Below are 7,931 nucleotides of genomic sequence, written 5' to 3'. Positions count from 1 at the left end.
GTGAAGTTTTAGAGGAAAAGGGTGACACTGTTAACAACTCTCTGAAGGAATAGACTTAAACCAGGACTGTGCCAGGCACCCTGCAAGGTGTGGCCATCCTAACCTCAGGAGTACAGAGAGCTGCACAGCTGAGGAGTTTGAGAGCAGATGTTAGGCACTGGGGAGGAATGAGAGGATGGGCCAGGGAGAATTGGTGGGTTAGTGGCACAAAGGACCTGGGGATCCTGTGCTTGGGATCCTGATAAAGGAGGTGACTGTGGTTATTAAGGGATGTAGACGTCACAGCTCCTTGTGAGGCTGCGGAACTGCCTATTCTGTAAGTCAGGTAGGCTCTGGCTTCTCTACATTAGAGAAATACACTGCTGGGCCCTTGTCTTATGCATTAGCAGATGCCCCAGGCAGCTTGCCCAGGGAGGGCAAGAGTTTACTTTGTCAGTCTATGTTTTAGTATTAAAGTACATTGTAATTTTCTACCATGTAATTTTCATTAGGAATGAAGAAGCATTAATTTTCATAAATCACATTTCATGGAATGGCTTGTCCCTAAAGCTTGATCACTGATGATGATTAAAATAACAGGATATTAGAGGTGTGGCACATGTCCAGGATTCAAAAATAGAAAATTTTGTTAAGTGGAAAGAATTTAAGACTAATTTCATCAACCTTGGTAATTTAAAGTTTTTCTCTGTGTGCTCTTCCTCCCACTTTATATTATTCTTCCCACCCAAGAACAAGGGATATCATGGCACTTTCTTCTATCCTCTTTGATCTCATTTTTCAGAGTATGTAGTTGTCAATGTAAATGTCATTTATTTATTTATTTATCTATGTATCTATCTATCTATCTATCTATCTATCTATCTATCTATTTTTTTTTTTTTGCAGAACTGGGGATTGAACTCAGGCCCTTGCACTTATTCTACTGAGCCATCTCTCTGGCCCCTCAGTGTAAAAGTCTTTTAAATCCTTCCTTTGGATGTTATTGTGAAATGTCTTGCTTCCCTAAATTCTCTCTCAGTGAGTTTGTTATTCATGTATAGGAAGGCTATTGATTTTTTAAAATGTATTTAGTACAGGGTCAACAGGGTCTCACTACACAGATTGGACTTGTAGTGATTCTTTTGTTTTTGGCCTCCCAAGTGTGGGGATTATAGGTGTGTGCCACCATGCCCAGTCTCAGTTGCTATCTCAGCGTGCCCCAGGGGCCGGGCCAGCATAGCTGGCCAGGGATCAAACCAAGGTCCCCGCAGGCACTTTAGTCCACTGAGGTATCTGGCCAGCCCAAGGCTGTTGATTTTTTGAATGTTGACTTTGTATCCAACTACACTACTGAATTTTGTTATTAAAGCTAGAAGTCCTTTCATAGAGTTTTTTGGGGTCTTCTACATATCATGCATCATGTCATCTGTAAAAAATGATAATTTAACTTCTTCCTTTCCTACACTTATTCCTTTTCTTTCTCTTATCTAATGGCTAATGTTTCCAGAACTATATTGAATAAGAGTGGTGATAGTATAGTATACATGTTTATCTTATTCCTGATTTTAGAATAAAGTTTTCAGGTTTCATCCATTTAGTATGATTTTGGTTGTTGGTTTGTTGTAAATGACTTCTTATCTGATTGAAGTAAAGATCATCTAATTTTCTCTAGTTTTTTTTTTTTTTTTTTAAATCATGAATGGGTGTTTGACTTTGTCAAATTCTTTGTCTGCCTCTATTGAGATGGTCACATGATTCTTGTCCTTGACTCTTAATATGGTATATAACATTTACATATGTTGAATCGTCCCTGTAGCTCTGGAATGAATCCTACTTGGTCTTGGTGTAAAGTCTCGATACGTTTTTGCATTCTGTTTTCCAATACCTTACTGAGGAATTTTGCATCTGTATTCATTAGGAATACTGGCTTATGGCTCTCTTTTTTGGTTGGGTGCTTCTCTGGTTTTGGAATCTGAGTGCTTGGTTCCAAGACTGAGTTTGGTAGTACTGCTTCTCTTTCAATTTCATTAAAGAGTTTGAGCAGTAGTGGAAATAGGTCTCCTAATTTCTTGTAGAATTCAATAGTGAATCCATCAGGAATTGGACTTTTCTTTGTTAGTAGGTTTTTAATTACATCTTAAGTTTCATTGGCTGATACTGGTTTACTTAGAAGTTTTATATCTTCTTGATTCACCTTTGGTAATTCATACGTATCTAGGAATCTGTCCATATCTTCTATGTTTTCCATTTTAGTAGAATACAGATTCTCCAAGTAGGTATTGATGATCTTCTGAATTTATGAGGAATCTTATAATTTCTCCCTTTTCATTCCTAATTGCTTGGGTTTGAGTTTTTTCTTTCCTTTTTTGAAAAGTGTGCTTAACAGTTTGTTGATTTTATTTAATATTTTAAAGAATCAACTTTCAATTAATTGATTCTTTGTATTGTTTTCTTAGTCTCAATTGTATTAATGTCTGCTCTAATCTTTAAAATTTCCTGGCTTTGGGGAGATAGCTCAGTAGAATAAGTATTTGCCTTGCAAGTGCAGGGTCCTGAGTTCAATTCCCGGTAGCACACACACACACACACACACACACACACACACACATTTTTTTAGGGGAAGAGGAAGGTGCCTGAGTTCTCCAGTCTCCTCCCTGCCCCACCTCTGCCCAGCAGCTGCAGGCAGCTAGCTGCTTCACCCACGGAGATGGCACTCAACCCCTCAGATCAGCATCTTAGACATGTCAAAAAAGATGCTTTGATTCCTAAAATAATGAGAGGAAAGGCCAGAGAGAGGTGTTTTGAACAAGTTCAACATTTTACCAAATATAGCAAAGACTCTGGAATCCTAATGGTAGTAAAGTGTTGGAAAGAAAATTCTGCATTGAAAGAATGCTTAACTGCTTACTATAATGATCCAGCATTTTATGAAGAACATAAAATGGAATACCTGAAAGAAATGGAAGATTTCTGAAGAACTGGAATTCCTAGCAAGAAAAGACTACAGAAACTTCCTGCAAGCATGTAGGCAAATATTCGACTGTCAGGAAATCTCATTCGTAGAAATTATCTGTGGTATAAATCATGTGAAAAAATAGATTCAAGGTAAGAATGTACATTTCCTTTATCCTAATGAAACATATTACTTTTATATGAAATAAAGATTTTTATTGCAAAAGGTTGATTTATTAAATATGCTATAAGATTAAATACTTAAATGGAATATGTTTTTTCTGGTCATTCTGGATTCTTTTACAAGTTTTTCATGCAACTACAATTATTTAACAATGCTAATGATTTTCAGAGTTCCATATGGATGACCCTTTCATGTATATAGGCTAATGGCTGATCATGGAAATCAAAGGAATGAAGGAATGAATCTTCGAAGTTCTGAATAACTACCACTATAGCAGTACAGCTATGAATCAGAATCTTTCCTACCTTTGTAGTTCTAATGCTTGCTAACTATGCAACTGTAAAAGTAAATTTCAGTTATTGTGAGGATTTATTGAATTATTTCAGATATACAGGAAAGTGCTTTCAGAGTTGATAAATGCCCTTTAACTTGTTGTTAGTAGTTAAGTGTTATTTGGAAACCCTATGTTGAAATCTAAGAGACTACAGTGTAGGGACAAACAAGCCTATGTTTCTCTATTGATCTTTTGTTACTGGTGAATTACCTTAAAGGAGCTTAATTCTTGCTTTTAATTACTTAAGTGAATAAATGCCAGAATAATTACATTGAAAGCTAGTGAAATACGTAATCTGTGATTTTTCATACTTTCAATAAAAGTGGTCAACTTCAGTCTTATATGTAGAATTCACACACACACACACACACACACACATGCACACACGTTGTTTTCCACAGATGCATAGACAAACCATATTACATAATACATTCATCTTTTTTCTCATGACCAAAATTAAAAAATTTAGCCTTCAGAATACTCATGCCCTACTCAAGTCTACTTATGAGACTAGTATAGTACATTGGCCTTACATATATCTTGCTGGCTTATTGGTGCCTTTGCTTATATTTATGTTCTCTATTCATAAATCCTTCAGATTTACTCTTTCCAGGTAACATTACTGGATGAAATAATTACTTTGTTATCCTGTGATTCAGTTACTTAATTCTGAAGTCTGAATTTTCCCAACTTTTTTCTAATGTATCATAGAGATGTGTACATGTTTTACATATGAATTCAGTTCCATTTTGACAATAATAAGAGAATCTTCCTTTTAGGGATATAAATGTTACCTCAAACTAGTATAAGTGTGGAAGACACAGGTGTTATTTTTTGTTATTATTTGTATTCTCCGTATGATTTGAATTTTGGGAGTGAATTAGATTGTTTTATAAAAAGAAAATATATATTAAAGAAAAAATTTTATGTATTATTTAATACAGGATCTACAGGGTCTTACTACATAGATTGGATCTGTAGTGATCCTCCTGTTTTCAGCCTCCCAAGTGCTAGAATTACAGGAGTGTGTTAAAGAAAACTTTAAGGGAAGCTCTTTGGAGTAAGTTGTGCCTAGTGTAAAAGAGGTCAACATAAAATTTTAGATTTTAAATAGATTATAAGTTTCAAATGTGCCAGTTATTTCTTTCTCAATGTGATGATAACAGAGATTATTAAATTTCTGGCTTGATAAAACAAAACAAAAATAAAATAAAATTTCCTCCCTCATATTAGCTTTGGGATAGACCTGCTTTTTTTTTTCTAGAAAGTTGAAATTCAACATTAAGATGTTTATTTTAGTTCATTCTGTTTTTCTGATATGATAATTCACTGCTATGAATTTCTCTCAAAGGACTACTTTCACTGTATCCCATAAGTTTCAGTATGTTGTATTGGCATTATCATTTAATTGTAGAAACTGACTAATTTCTTCTTTAATTTCATCTGTGACCAACTGATATTTCTTTTTTTTTTTCTTATATTTTTTAGGGAAGCATCTACAGGGTGTTCAGGGTCTTACTATTAGATCAGATTCATAGTGATCCACCTGTTTACAGCCTCCCAGGAGCTGAGATTACAGGCGTACAGCACCACACCCAGTCTCAATTTCCATTTTAGCATGCCCCCGGGGTATGGGGCCAGCACTGCAGGCCTGGGGATCGAACCCCCGGCCCGTATGCCTGCTTGTAGTCACTTTAATCCACTGAGCTATTTAGCCAGCACTTCAACTGATATTTCAGGAGGGTGTTACTTAATTTCCCTATGTTTATACAGTTTTTAAAATTTCTTTTGTTATTGATTTTCAATTTCATTGCATTATATTGAAAATCTGCATCATATGTATTGTTGTGCATTATCCTGTTTCTGTCTTTGTTTCTAATTTTTGTTCTTCCTTTTGTTATTACCCTTCGAAATAAAATAAAATAAAATTTAAAAAAAATCCCCTATAAAGAAAAGCACATCAGAACCATGGCAGACTTCTCAACACAAAAGCAAGTCTAGGAGAGCTTTGAGAAGAGTGTTTGAAGCCTGACAATATATATGAGATAATTTCAATAACTTTGCATTTACTTAAGCATGTTCTATGATCTAGTACATGGACTATTTTGAAGAACAAGTCACATGTGGCTGAGAATATGTATTCTGATGTTGTATGATGGAACACTCTGTAGACATCTAAGTCCATTTGTTCAAAAGTTAGGTTCAGTTCTGATATTCTTTGTTGATTTTTTGCCTAGTCAATATATGGGGTATTGAGGTCCTCCATTACAGTTGTGTTAGTGCTTATTTGATCTTTCACATCCATTAATATTTGTTTTGTATAGCTAGGCGCACTGGTATTTGGGATTGTTATGCTTGCTAGCTCTTCCTCATGAATTACTCCCTTAACAAGAATGCAGTAAACTTCTTTGAGTCTCTTAATCAGTCTTGGCTAAAAATCCACTTTTTCTGCAAATAGAACAGTTACCTCTGTTATTTCCTGTGTTTCTATTGCATGGAGTATTATTTTCCTTCTTTTTTAATGCTCAGTGTATGAATTTCTTTTTAAATAAAATGTGTTTCTTTTTTGTAGCATAATGTTGGTGCTTGGTTCTTGACGTGTTCTACCAGTCTGCTTCTTTCTATTCTACCGTCTGCTTCTTTAAATTGAGATAATTTACATTGACGGGTATAATGGATATGCATTAATTGATCCCTGTTGTACAATTTTCCTACTGTTCCTCTTTCTCTCATTCTGTTTAGTTTAGTAGATTCACTAGGAGGGTTCATACAGTTGTAGTCCCCAATATCTCTTTCTAGCATGTCCTTCAGAACATTTTGGAGTGCTGGTTTGGTGATCATGAATTTCTTCAGATGTCCTTTGCCATGAAAGTACCATATTTCTCCATTAATTTTGAAACAGTTTTGTGGGGTACATACATTTGGGTTGGAGGTTTTTTCTTTTAGGATTTCAAATACTCTTCTCTGAGTTCTCTTAGACTTGGGTTTGTGTTGAGAAGTCTACCATGGTTCTGATGTGCTTTTTTTTAAGAGATGATTTTTTAAAAATATTTTATTTTATTTTATTTTGAAGAGTAATAACAAAAGCAAGGACAAAAATCAGAAACAAAGACAGAAACAGGGTAATATACAACAATATATATGATGCAGATTTTCAAAACAAGAACAACTGATTAATAATGGTTGATATATTATCTATTTTTTATTGTCAGATCTGTTGCTCAAGTTAACAGATATAGTTATGTGAGATTGGACATATGATTGAATATTACTACTTGCTTTCAAGAAACTTTAAATTTTTGCTCTTGTCTCTCTTTGTTTTTTCTCTCTTACCTTTTTAAAAAATTTATTTTAGCTGGGGAGATAGCTCAGTGGAATAAGTGCTTGCCTGGCAAGTGCAAGGTCCTGAGTTCAATCCCTGGTATCACCAAAAAAAAAAAAAAAAAAAAAAAAAAAAGAAAAAGAAAAGAAAAAAAAAGACCTCATTAAAAATTTATTTTAAAGAGAGTATAGTAAAAGTTGATATGACATTAGAAATGGTACACAATTAGAAGACCCAGATGACAGGCATTCAAGCATGGCTTTTGTGTTACACATTGCTGTCCTCAATGTAGTTGCTTAGATGCAGATATCAGCATACAGAGTTAAAGTGAAAATGCTGCACATTATCTGTATTTCCAAAAAAACTAATGGAAATTCTTAGTACAATTATCTCAGCCATCCTGTATGTACACATGCATGTTTTTTCCCTACCTTTTTCCCTCTTTTCTCCTTGTTCTCCTCTTTGTTGTTTAATCCATTATAGTTGACTTTTTTTCTTTTGTATAACAGCTTTCATATTCTGATTTTGTGTTGAATTCTGGAATCTTGATTATTATATGCCTTGAGGCAGTTTTTTTATAATGGATAATTGAAGTTGTATGTGCTTCACTTATCTGTATGTCAAAATCTTTTTCTATATTTAGGAAGTTTTCTGCCATTCATTCCGTGAACAGATTTTTTTTACATGATGTTTGTTCTGTTGCCTGCTTTTTCTTTGACTCTGATCCATCTTATGTTACTCTCCTTTGTATTATCCAGCAGCTATTGGATTGAGTTTTCTTGCTATTTTTAGCAGTTATTTTTTCATGGTCATTAATCACAGTCCTGTCATCTAGATCTGATGTTCTGTCCTCACATTGGTCCATTGTGTATGTATTTTCAAAAGAGTTTTTAATTACACAGACATCTGTTTGAATCTGCTTCATGGATTCCATTTCTTTCTTATGTTGGGCATTCATGGTTTCCATCATTTTCCTAAGATCCTCTATTTTTTAATCTGCATGTTCTTTATATTCACTAATTGTTACAGTTAGGGGCTTACAAGGGGAAACAGTACAATACAGGACTCTTAATTATAAGATTATTATTTTTCCTATAATTTTATTGAGAAACAAACAGCAATGAGACAGTTTCAAATCAAATTGGTAGGACAGTTTCAAT

At 34.4% G+C, this 7,931-nt stretch overlaps 1 pseudogene; it reads left to right on the top strand.

The window, feature by feature from the left end:
• The first annotated feature begins 2,686 nt into the window (after nt 1–2,686).
• LOC111817508 lies at nt 2,687–2,953 on the top strand (annotated as a pseudogene).
• Nucleotides 2,954–7,931: the final 4,978 nt, after the last annotated feature.

The sequence above is a fragment of the Octodon degus genome, unplaced genomic scaffold, assembly GCF_000260255.1.
Source record: "Octodon degus isolate 3935 unplaced genomic scaffold, OctDeg1.0 scaffold00060, whole genome shotgun sequence".
Lineage (NCBI taxonomy): Eukaryota > Metazoa > Chordata > Mammalia > Rodentia > Octodontidae > Octodon > Octodon degus.
Note: the sequence above shows the minus strand (reverse complement) of the source record. Positions and strands in the feature narration are given on the sequence as shown.